The sequence below is a fragment of the Oncorhynchus mykiss genome, chromosome 20, assembly GCF_057628025.1.
Source record: "Oncorhynchus mykiss isolate SJ-2025 chromosome 20, ASM5762802v1, whole genome shotgun sequence".
NCBI lineage: Eukaryota > Metazoa > Chordata > Actinopteri > Salmoniformes > Salmonidae > Oncorhynchus > Oncorhynchus mykiss.
The window spans coordinates 19,060,958-19,074,596 of NC_143041.1; the positions used below are offsets into that span (position 1 = coordinate 19,060,958).

At 38.7% G+C, this 13,639-nt stretch overlaps 1 protein-coding gene across 21 annotated transcripts in view; it reads left to right on the forward strand.

Moving 5' to 3' along the window:
• Positions 1-592: 592 nt before the first annotated feature.
• The window catches only part of LOC110499018 (pleckstrin homology domain-containing family A member 1), a 35,593-nt gene continuing 22,546 nt past the window's right edge, over positions 593-13,639 (forward strand). For 7 of the 21 annotated variants that reach the window (XM_090212432.1, XM_090212440.1, XM_090212434.1 and 4 more), the window contains exon 1: positions 593-906. The gene's annotated coding sequence lies outside the window, so the exon portion shown is untranslated. The remainder of the gene's footprint in view (positions 907-13,639) is intronic. The other 14 variants (XM_036955862.2, XM_036955864.2, XM_036955863.2 and 11 more) reach the window with 6 other exon arrangements.

The window sequence follows — 13,639 nt, forward strand, 5'->3', positions numbered from 1 at the left end:
AGGAAGGAAATGTGTGAAGCTAGCCACAATAGGGAATAAAAGTTCTCCATTGAAAGTCATTTCAAAATGATACAAATAGCGATATGCCATATTTGTGCTAGATAATGTTAAACATTATGATCATATATAAATTCAACAATTCAACAAAATATGCTATATGAATGTTTAGTACATAGTAGGTTGACTGGTGACTTAATGTTGCTCATTTCACATCGATTTCAAAGTCCAGCAATATGTGCTACGACACAAATATTTGTGAAAACCCTGCATTGTTGTGTTCTGTGGGTGTCACCGAGTAGGCTGATACCCCATTTCATGGGTGCACAATCTCTAGTTTAGGCTGTACAGTCCAATACGTATGTTCAATACACACAATAGGCTGTGTAGTGAGCTGATTTCCCACAGTTAAAGTTCCCTAATAAGCTCTCTAATAAGAGCTAAGTTGCTAATATTTTTGTAAACTCGACGTAGTTGTATTCTGTGAGAGTCACCGAGTAGACTGATAACCTATGAATGTTGCACCCATGGAATGGGTTGTGCTGTACAGTGCATACAAGCACGCCCCAATGCAATTCTAAAGTCTAATATATCCACAGTGCGATTTTTTAGTGTTAAATTAGTTGTCTTTTGTTGCATATATATTACAACATTCAGACCTTGTTTAGCATGATTATTGTAAATATGGCATGATTCTACTATTTGCATCCGTTTGAATCACTTTCAATGGGGGGGTGGGGATTTTATTTTGAAGGCGAACCGCAAATTCCTCTATTGTGGCTTATCCTTATTGTGGCTAGCTTCACATAGATGAAATATACGTGGTGGAGAGATGTGCTGAAACTCCTTTCGGTTCATCCAAAAAGATATCTCAAGCTGCCAATAGCATTCCCGAAAGAACAGAAATATGTAAGTATACCCGAAAGGTTCTTTATTGTGATAGCATTCGATGTTAGGACACAACGTAGCTTCGCATGAACACGTAGAGCTCGAGGGACATTGCACGCACCCTGAATGTAAATATAGCCTACATAGACCATTTTACAGTAGCCGACTATATTCGATGTTACACTTTTTGATACTGTGTACCAGTACATTGTTATAATCAAAGTTATTTTATGCAATGTTACTGTCGCACATGATATTTAGGCCTATGTGTTTCTCGTCATATCGGGGAAGTATGTTGGTTGTGTGGAACTGTCCTCAATGTGTCTCTACTGTCTGTTATTGTTGTTAATACAAACTGCTACGTAACAGTAGCCTATAAATCTATCAAATTCAAAAACAACCCGCTAAACTTGATCTACAATGGGCAATTCCACGTGAACGGAATTAGGCTGAGAGACTCCGATTTTTCACTTTATGCCAAACAAAAACCATTGATTTCAAAGTTTAACAAATCATACAACTCTATGCACAAGGACTACGTTGGGGCAATTTACACATACATTTTCACAAAAACACATTTACTTGGAGACCTGTGCAGATGCAACGTTTGGGAACAGTATTACGGTTTTAAAAAATCTACCTCACGTTTTCCAAAAACGGTTCATTATCTCCTCAGAATTAAGATTCAAAGATGTCTGCAGAAAGAATGTGGTGTCAGCTATGACATGACACCTTGACTTTCAGAACATCTATTTTGGTTATTGAACTACACTGTCAGTGAAGTGGATTTACACCCAGTAACATAATTAAATCATAGGTCCCCCTTTCTGTACATAATAAATGATTAATTATGGATATGAACGTCATTCTCTACACCGGTGATGCATCCTGAATTGGTACACAAAGGTAGAAATATGCAATATCATCCTTTGCATATATGGGTATTATTCTACACATTGGCTATTATTCTAATGAGCTCCTCCCCCAAACAAGACTACATTTTGGTTGCTCAGTAAAATACCAAATCTGAACTAGAGGTCGACCGATTATGATTTTTCAATACCGATACCGATTATTGGAGGCCCAAAAAAAGCCAATACCGATTAATCTGCCGATTTTTCCCCCCCCTTTTTAACATTTGTAATAATGACAATTACAACAATACTGAATTAACACTTATTTTAACTTAATATAAAACATCAATAAAATCAATTTAGCCTCAAATAAATAATGAAACATGTTCAATTTGGTTTAAATAATGCAAAAACAAAGTGTTGGAGAAGAAAGTAATATGTGCCATGTAAAAATATGTGCCATGTAAAAAAGCTAACGTTTAAGTTCCTTGCTCAGAACATGAGAACATATAAAAGTTGGTGGTTCCTTTTAACATGAGACTTCAATATTCCAAGGTAAGAGGTTTTAGGTTGTAGTTTATATAGTATTTATAGGACTATTTATCTCTATACCATTTGTATTTCATATACCTTTGACTATTGGATGTTCTTATAGGCACTATAGTATTGCCAATGTAACAGTATAGCTTCCGTCCCCCTCCTCGAACCAGGAACACATCGGCAACAGCCACACTCGAAGCATCGTTACCCATCGCTCCACAAAAGCCGCGGCCCTTGCAGCGCAAGGGGAATAACTACTCCAAATCTAAAAGCGAGTGACGTTTGAAACAGTATTAGCGCACACCCAGCTAACTAGCTAGCCATTTCACATTGGTTACACCAGCCATTAGGCTGATAGACTTGAAGTCATAAACAGCGCTGTGCTTGCGAAGAGCTGCTGGCAAAACACACGTAAGTGCTGTTTGAATGAATGATTAGTCAGACTGCTCTATCAAATCAGACTTAATTATAACATAATAACACACAGAAATACGAGCCTTTGGTCATTAATATGATCGAATCCTGAAACTATCATTTCGAAAACCAAACGTTTATTACTTCAGTGAAATACGGAACCGTTCGGTATTTTATCTATCTAAATCGAAATATTCTTGTTACATTGCACAACCTTCAATGTATGTCATAATTATGTAAAATTCTGGCAAATTAGTTCGCAATGAGCCAGGCAGCCCAAACTGTTGCATATATATACCCTGACACTGTGTGCAATGAACGCAAGAGAAATGACACAATTTCACCTGGTTAATATTGCCTGCCAAACTGGATTAGTAGTTATAACTAGTGATTAGGATTGATTGTTTTTATAAGATAAGTTTAATGCTAGCTAGCTATTTACCTTGGCTTCTACTGCATTCGTGTAACAGGCAGGCTACTCGTGGAGTGCAATGGTTAGCGCGTTGGACTAGTTAACTGTGCGGTTGCAAGATCGGACCCCTGAGCTGACAGGGTGAAAAACTGTCGTTCTGCCCCTGAACAAGGCAGTTAACCGACAGTTCCTAGGCAGTCATTGAAAATAAGAATGTGTTCTTAACTGACTTGCCTAGTTAAATAAAAGATATAACAAATATTTTAATTTTTTTAATAATCGGAAATCGGCGCCCAGAAATACAGATTTCCGATTGTTATGAAAACTTGAAGTCGTCCCTAATTAATTGGCCATTCCAATGAATCGGTCGACCTCTAATCTGAACCAATCATAGACGTCTATATTTCACAAGCCTAGACATCACAGTATGGCACAATAGAGTACAGTAGAGTTCAGTACATTATACTGTACTCTAGTGTACTGCACTCTACTGTACTTTTCTTTACTGTACTATACTGTGCTTCACTGTTCTGTCCAAGAATGCATAATCGTGAGGGATCTAGAGAGCAGCTGTAGCTTCGAGGTAACTCTACCTGAAAATACAGTACATGATCCAAGTGATTCGATAGTTGATATTCAGCAGTCATAAACGTATGCCTTATTTACTTTGAAGAACTACAAAATAGGGATTTTGTAAGACAGCAGCTCTATAGAGATGAATGAAATAATAGTCATCAAATAAAACAAATGTAATATTCACAACTGAAATATTTTTGTAAAGTAATGTGAATAAATATGGTTAATAAGCAGTAATGGGCAGTCACTACCATCATGGGACTTTTATTCATTGATTTATTCTGTGTTATAGCATTCAACCAAAATAATCTAAACCAAAATGGAAAAAACTATTTTTTTTAATAATCAAGCCAAAACCACACTGACTTCCAGAAAGCACTAATTGCTCAGCACTATAAATGATGATCCTACATCTGTATATGGGTCATTCTATAGAAGTGGTGCAAATTGGTGGTTAAAAAAAGCACATTTTCCCCAAACTTTCAGTGCATATGTCTTCCAACATATTTCAGGTAGAAACACCTGTACAAAACAGTGACTTGCGAAAGTATTCCCTTGGCCTTTTTCCTATTTTGTTGCCTTACAACCTGGAATTAAGATAGATTTTTTTGGGGGGGGTTGTATCATTTGATTTACACAACATGCCTACCACTTTGAAGATGCAAAATATTTTTTATTGTGAAATAAGACAGAAAAACAGTACGTGAGCGTGCATAACTATTCACCCCCCCAACCCCCCAAAGTGAATACTTTGTAGAGCCACTGTAACGGTTTTCTTGTGGTGAAGGAGAGGCGGACCAAAATGCAGCGTGGTGGTTATTCATGTTTAATTTATAAAGACACTATACATGAATAAACTAACAAAACAATAAACGTGTGAAAACCTAAACAAACACAGAGACAGGAACAATCACCCACAAAACCCAGCACCAAACAGGCTACCTAAATATGGTTCCCAATCATCGACAATGACTAACACCTGCCTCTGATTGAGAACCATATCAGGCCAAACATAGAACTAGACAAACTAGACATGTAACATAGAATGCCCACTCAGATCACACCCTGACCAACCAAAACATAGAAACATACAAAGCAAACTATGGTCAGGGTGTGACAGCCACCTTTTGCAGCAATTACAGCTGCAAGTCTCTTGGGGTATGTCTCTATAAGCTTGGCACATCTAGCCACTGGGATTTTTGCCCATTCTTCAAGGATTTTTCCCCAGTCTTCACGGCTCCAGCTCCATCAAGTTGGATGGGTTTCGCTGGTGTACAGCAATCTTTAAGTCATACCACAGATTCTCATTTGGATTGAGGTCTGGGCTTTCACTAGGCCATTACAAGACATTTAAATTCTTCCCCTTAAACCACTCGAGTATTGCTTTAGCAGTATGCTTAGGGTCATTGTCCTGCTGGAAGGTGAACCTCCGTCCCAGTCTCAAATCTCTGGAAGACTGAAACAGGTTTCCCTCAATAATTTCCCTGTATTTATCCATCATTCCGTCAATTCTGACCAGTTTCCCAGTCCCTGCTGATGGAAAAACATCCCCACAGCATGATGCTGCCACCACCATTGGGATGGTGTTTTCGGGGTGATTTTGGGATTGCACCAGACATAGCGTTTTCCTTGATGGCCAAAAAGCTCAATTGTAGTCTAATCTGAGTACCTTCTTCCATATGTTTTGGTAGTCTCCCACATGCCTTTTCGCAAACACCAAACGTGTTTGCTTATTTTTTTATTTTAGCAAGGGCTTTTTTCTGGCCGCTCTTCCGTAAAGCCCAGCTCTGTGGGGTGTATGGCTTAAAGTGGTCCTATGGACAGACACTCCAATGCCCGCTGTGGCGCTTTTGCAGCTCCTTCAGGGTTATCTTTGGTCTCTTTGTTGCCTCTCTGATTAATGCCCTCCTTGCTTGGTCTGTGAGTTTTGGTGGGCAGCCCTCTGTTGGCAGGTTTGCCATATTCTTTCCATTTTTTAATAATGGATTTAATGGTGCTCTGTGGGATGTTAAAAGTTTCGATTTTGTTTTTTATTTTTTATAACCCAACCCTGATCTGTACTTCTCCACAACTTTGTCCCTGACCTGTTTGGAGAGCTCCTTGGTCTTCATGGTGTCTCTTGCTTGGTGGTGCCCCATGCTTAGTGGTGTTGCAGACTCTGGGGCCTTTCAAAACTGGTGTATATATACTAAGATCATCTGACACTTAGATTGCACACAGGTGGACTTTATGTAACTAATTATGTGACTTCTGAAGGTAATTGGTTGCACCAGATCTTACTTAGGGGCTTCATAGCAAAGGGGGTGAATACATGTGCATTATTTATTTTTCATTTCACCAATTTGGACTATTTTGTGTATGTCCATTACATGAAATCCAAATAAAAATCCATTTAAATTACAGGTTGTAATGAAACAAAATAGGAAAAATGGCAAGGGGGATGAATACTTTTGCAAGGCACTGTATATACTACTGGCACACTTTATTTGAAATATTTACCTGAATTCTTTAACACCACTAAATTTGTCACTACATAAACATAGTGAAAAAGTTGCAATAAAGGGAGAATCATGCACCCTGGTGATCATTTTGATTAAGCTCACATTACAAATTATTTTTAGAGATGTTATTTGCATACCAAATTGACAACATAGTAAAGACATGATTTTTAACCTAATTTTCGAAACCTTTTAAATTTAATTAATAGATATCATCTCTTGTTCTCTGTAAAAAATGTTAAATGTTGATTGTATGAATCTGAAACTTAAATGATTGAGTTATTTATGTATCTAATTCATGATGTTGTTAGATGTTTCAATTATCACTTTACCTATCTTTATTTGGCACAATAACAGGCATTTTGGTGTCAAGTGTCAATCATAGAGAAATGAAGGACTGTAGATGGATATAACTTGTTTTAGTATAGACATTGCCATTGAGGGCTTCCACTGTTTAAAAGTAGTCAACTGGGTGGGAATTCCTATGGGTTGGGAGTGATCAGCCAATGATAAGAAAGCATTGTCTTCTTCAAATTGGGTTGCCTATGGTTTGTAAACCAAAGACTAAGGTAATATCCAGGAGCCAAGACCAAGATCTATACCAGGACATTGGTACCAAGAACAAGACCCAGTGAGTTGAGACCATGACAAGTTAAAGACCGAGTTGATGTAGTCCATTGGCCTTGATCCAGTGTACATTGGCCCTGTCTTCAATTGTAAGAAACTCAAGTACAGTAAACTTGAGAACTGTACATTAGGTTACAGTACAGTGGAGCAGAGTACAGTAGAGTACATTACAGCAGTGGTTCTCAACTGGTTTTTTATCGGGACCCAAATTGAACCAGGTTGTCTGTCACAACCCAATATTTGCATAAAACAAATAGGCCAAAATGCAATCTGGAAAACTATTTTTAGTGCCTAATTGATAGTAAATGTGACAATTATGACAAGGGAACAACATTCCCACCTTTTCCATTGTTTATAATTAAATTTTGCCCATAGTCTTGATTTAAGAATATTAATAAGCTCACTGGTTTGAGACCACAAGATCAACTAGATCAGCTAAATAGCGTTAATAGCTCTACATTCAAAATACTGGGATTAAAGAAAAATTGTTCAGGGATGAAGTTATTTAAAAACTATTTAAAAAAAAAAGTATATTCATTATAATTTCTGAACACTCTCTACCTGGTTTTAGTCATTTCAGTTCAGACTGGGGTATTTTTTGTTCATTAACATTTATTTTTTAGACACCCGCTACCCACTCAGAAACCATTCAAAAATGTGGGTTGTGACCGATCAGGTGAGAACTGCTGCATTACAGTACAGTAAGTAAGTATAGATGTCTATGTTTTGGCCAATATTTGGGCTCTTGGAGAGTTTGCGCTCAGTTGGTAGAGCATGGCGCATGCAACTTGCTGTCACAGACGCCATAATGGCACAGATACAAAGATGAGACCTATATACATACAGTGGGGCAAAAAAAGTATTTAGTCAGCCACCAATTGTGCAAGTTCTCCCACTTAAAAAGATGAGAGAGGCCTGTAATTTTCATCATAGGTACACTTCAAATATGACAGACAAAATTAGATAAAAAAAATCCAGAAAATCACATTGTAGGATTTTTTATGAATTTATTTGCAAATTATGGTGGAAAATAAGTATTTGGTCACCTACAAACAAGCAAGATTTCTGGCTCTCACAGACCTGTAACTTCTTCTTTAAGAGGCTCCTCTGTCCTCCACTCGTTACCTGTTAATGGCACCTGTTTGAACTTGTTATCAGTATAAAAGACACCTGTCCACAACCTCAAACAGTCACACTCCAAACTCCACTATGGTCAAGACCAAAGGAGCTGTCAAAGGACACCAGAAACAAAATTGTAGACCTGCACCAGGCTGGGAAGACTGAATCTGCAATAAGTAAGCAGCTTGGTTTGAATAAATCAACTGTGGGAGCAATTATTAGGAAAGGGAAGACATACAAGACCACTGATAATTTCCCTCGATCTGGGGCTCCACACAAGATCTCACCCCGTGGGGTCAAAATGATCACAAGAACGGTGAGCAAAAATCCTATAACCACACGGGGGGACCTAGTGAATGACCTGCAGAGAGCTGGGACCAAAGTAACAAAGCCTACCATCAGTTACACACTACGCCGCCAGGGACTCAAATCCTGCAGTGCCAGACACTGCTTAAGCCAGTACATGTCCAGGCCCGTCTGAAGTTTGCTAGAGAGCATTTGGATGATCCAGAAGAAGATTGGGAGATTGGTAAAAACTCAACTTGTCGTGTTTGGAGGACAAAGAATGCTGAGTTGCATCCAAAGAACACCATACCTACTGTGAAGCATGGGGGTGGAAACATCATGCTTTGGGGCTGTTTTTCTGCAAAGGGACCAGGACGACTGATCCGTGTAAAGGAAAGAATGAATGGGGCCATGTATCGTGAGAATTTGAGTGAAAACCTCTTTCCATCTGCAAGGGCATTGAAGATGAAACGTGGCTGGGTCTTTCAGCATGACAATGATCCCAAACACAACGCCCGGGCAACGAAGGAGTGGCTTCGTAAGAAGCATTTCAAGGTCCTGGAGTGGCCTAGCCAGTCTCCAGATCTCAACCCCATAGAAAATCTTTGGAGGGAGTTGAAAGTCCGTGTTGCCCAGCAACAGCCCCAAAACATCACTGCTCTAGAGGAGATCTGCATGGAGGAATGGGCCAAAATACCAGCAACAGTGCGTGAAAACCTTGTGAAGACTTAAAGAAAACGTTTGACCTCTGTCATTGCCAACAAAGGGTATATAACAAAGTATTGAGATAAACTTTTGTTATTGACCAAATACTTATTTTCCACCATAATTTGCAAATAAATTCATAAAAAATCCTACAATGTGATTTTCTGGATATTTTTTCTCATTTTGTCTGTCATATTTGAAGTGTACCTATGATGAAAATTACAGGCCTCTCTCATCTTTTTAAGTGGGAGAACTTGCACAATTGGTGGCTGACTAAATACTTTTTTGCCCCACTGTATATTTCTATGGTGTCTATTGTTTCAATTTTGACCGTTCCGGTTTGGACAATTTTTTAAAATGTATTTTGGACTTTAAAGAATCCACATAGCTAACATATGGCTGGCTATCTTTAATATGGACAGATGTATGTCCAAGGAAACATATATATTTAAATCCCAAAACGGTAGTTAGAAAAATACATGAAGATATACCAACTTGCGTGCTCATATCAACTTGCGTGCTCATATTCTCCAAAATGTATGCAGACAGACTACTCACCATGTGGCCATGCTGGAGAAGTGTGCAATCCCATCACATGGAGATATTTGTAGGGGTGTGGCTTAAGGCACATTCATTCTACAATATTTTTATGTACAGTTGAAGTCGGAAGTTTACATACACTTAGGTTGGAGTCATTAAAACTCGTTTTTTTCAAACACTCCACAAATTTCTTGTTAACAAACTATAGTTTTGGCAAGTCAGTTAGGACATCTACTTTGTGCATGACACAAGTAATTATTCCAACAATTGTTTCCAGACAGATTATTTCACTTATAATTCACTATATAACAATTCCAGTGGGTAAGAAGTTTACATACACTAAGTTGACTGTGCCTTTAAACAGCTTGGAAAATTCTAGAAAATGTTGTAATGACTTTAGACGCTTCCGATAAGCTAATTGACATACTTTGAGTCAATTGGAGGTGTACCTGTGGATGTATTTCAAGGCCTACCTTCAAACTCAGTGCCTCTTTGCTTGACACCATTGGAACATCTAAAGAAATCAAGACCTCAGAAAAAAAATTGTAGACCTCCAAAGGTCTGGTTCATCCTTGGGAGCAATTTCCAAATGCCTGAAGGTACCACGTTCATCTGTACAAACAATTGTATGTAAGTATAAACACCATGGGACCACGCAGCCATCATACCACTCAGGAAGGAGACAAGTTCTGTCTTCTAGAGATGAACATACTTTGGTGCCAAAAGAGCAAATTAATCCCAGAACAACAGCAAAGGACCTTGCGAAGGTGTTGAATGAAACAGGTACAAAAGTATCTATATCCACAGTAAAACGAGTCCTATATCGACATAACCTGAAAGGCCGCTCAGCAAGGAGGAAGCCACTGCTCCAAAACCGCCATAAAAAAGACAGACTACGGTTTGCAAGTGCACATGGGGACAAAGTTTGTACTTTTTTGAGAAATGTCCTCTGGTCTGATGAAACAAAAATAGAACTGTTTGGCCATAATAACAATTGGTATGTTTGGAGGAAACAGAGGCTTGCAAGCTGAAGAACACCATCCCAACCGTGAAGCATGGGGGTGGCAGCATCATGTTGTGGGGTGCTTTGCTGCAGGAGGGACTGGTGCACTTCACAAAATAGATGGAATCATGAGGAAGCAAAATGATGTGGATGTATTGAAGCAACATCTCAAGACATCAGTCAGGAAGTTAAAGCTTGGTCGCAAATGGGTCTTCCAAATGGACAATGACCCCAAGCATACTTCCAACGTTGTGGCAAAATGGCAACAAAGTCAAGGTATTGGAGTGGCCATCACAAAGCCCTGACCTCAATTCTATAGAAAATTTGTGGGCAGAACTGTAAAAGCGAGCAAGGAGGCCTACAAACCTGACTCAGTTACACCAGCTCTGTCAGGAGGAATGGGCCAAAATTTACCCGACTTATTGTGGGAAGCTTGTGAAAGGCTACCCAAAACATATGACGCAAGTTAAACAGTTTTAAAGGCAATGCCACCAAATACTAATTGAGTGTATGTAAACTTCTGACCGACTGGGAATGTGATGAAAGAAATAAAAGCTGAAATAAATCATTCTCTCTACTGTTATTCTGACATTTTGCATTCTTAAAATAAAGTGGTGATCTTAACTGACCTAAGACAGGAAATTCTTACTAGGATGAAATGTCAGGAATTGTTAAACTGAGTTTAATGTATTTGGCTAAGGTGGGACAGCTTTTTTTTTTTGAGAAAGATGTTGAAAAAGTGTAAAAAATTCCAAGTTAGATCAGTATCTTTCAATGTAATAATACTCAGTGTTTCCCCTAGGATATTTTTTTGCATAGTTGGTAAAGTTAGCATGGGTGGCGGGGTAGTGGGCGTGGCCAATGCTGTAGCCCTCTCCTCAGATTGAGTTTATTTTTTTTTTAAAGTTGATGTCTTGCAGTTGTACACATTTTGGCATGGGACTGAGAACATTTTACAGTTTTAAAGCTAATTTCCTGCAATTCTACACATCTTGCCAGGGATAATGCCGTGTTCTTATGCGATCTGAGTAACTCAAACATTATAACAAAATCTATGCCATTTTTTTTTATGTTAGAGTCTCTCTTTTTTTTGTGGTTGTTGTTAGTTCTCAAAGATGATCTTATAAGTATTATCTTTTCTACAGACTTTATCTGGTTTTAGTCGTTTAAGTTTACACTGAAAATGTTTTACCATCCTTATTGTTATTTAATCATATATTTTGGAGTAGCGGCAAAGATTTAGCAGTGGCGTCCCGCTAAATTAATATAGGGGACACATTGATAGTAATATTAGAACAACTCAAGATGTTCTATTGAATTTAAAAAATACGAAAATCAGTAAATTCTTTAGTTTCAAACATGAAGTTTGGGAGTCAGAGTTTGGGACAGCCACCTCAATAAAAAATAACTGTATAAACAATACATTTAACACTAAATGAATTTTAAAAATATGTTTCCTATTGCCTTCGATTAAATGATAGCATATCATGATGTGAATAAATGTTGGGAGTTGGAGTTGGGACTGCAATTTGCAGCACTTCTGTAGAATCACCCATTTAGGGAGTAGGTTGCCATTTGGTACACAGACCAAGTGTGCTGTGCTGCTATGTCTGATGGAAATAGTGATGCATACTTCAGCCGAGGCGATACTCCCACAAGTCCACTGTAACAAGGTTGAGGCTGCGCCCTTCAACCACAAGACAGCTGTTTGAATACAAGCCAGCACAAGTGGGCAATGCTGTAACATAGTAGTCACACCACTGTTATGGTTTGGGGTTTTATAGGGAAATAGATGTCATACATTTTGAAAGACCATCTCATCATTCTGAAGACAAATGGGAGACATTTTAAAGTTGCTAGGCCTGAAGAAAGTGGAAAAACAAACACACATTCATACAATGTGTGTAATCAACCACGGCAAGGAGGGTCTTTCCACCTGTGCCGATGTTTGTGTGTAGCCAGCCTATATCATTCTGAAACATATTAACATATCTACCATTGTCTGGAGCTGAATGCAATGGAACCATGTCATTTGCATCCTTTTCATATAGGCCTACATAGCACACTGGCTGAGAACACCTACGCCAGAGGAATTTCAACCTTTCCAAATGTAGCAGTAGGTCTTCATATACTGTACAGTCAACTAAGCAGACGATTGTATTCAGTGAAGTGACAGGAAATGGAAATAACACATTGAAGTATTACAATGCAAATGTACTTTTTCAATCCGTCTGTCTGCGTATTTCAAGACCTGGCATATGAGGGTGCAGTGAGATACCCGATGGGTTGGACGATACTCTTCTCGTCAATCGTCTTCAAATCCATTTACCCGTAAATCAACCAATCCTCCAGCGTTAACACAATGGAAAGGTCAAATTCTTTATTATCTAAATGCTGAAAGTGCGTGGGCGACGGAGAGAAACTGATGGTGCAGTTTGAGGCCATGTGGTGGAGAGTGATACGGGCGCTGGAGATGGGGGGGTGTGAGCAGGTGGGTCCGGGCAGAGCTGATGTCGTGCATGTTTGTATGCATCTGCATTGTTATCATTTTGGATGTGCATATTTTGTGTTATAAAAAATCAGTTATCACAAATAAAATATTTTATAAAAAGAAATAACACATTGTGAATGTGAATCAGTGGTGTGAGCAGGTGGTTGATGTGGCCAAAACCAATAAAGGCCAATCGTCTAGAAAAGAAACTCCACGTTTAATATAATAATATTAGCTAAAGTAGGCCTAACCATGTTATTACACCAATCAATTCAACACTGATGGGAGTGAAGAGTGTATTTCTGGCAAAGTCCATTTCTTCTTACTTCATACCTGTACGTTACTCGTTTTGTTTGCCCAAAAAACACACAATGACTCTTTTGAATAACCGAAAACCCCAAACCACACCTTTTTATTGCGCTGTTCCATATGTCCCATATACTGTCCCCCTATCAGTGATACGCGAAAGTAAGCATGTAACATAATGTAGGAGGGCGTGTGTTGATAGGTATTGGTTACAGAGCGGTTGAGTTCAAGGCCTTGTGCACTCGCAGTGGAAACAAGGACACAAGTCAAAGATGTGTGTGTGGTAGCTTGCATGTGTGGTCGACTATAAAAAATAAAAATAAAGGTTGAACGTCAGCTCGGCCACATTCAGGTTCTCTTTTCTTTTTCTTGCTTTCTCTCTCT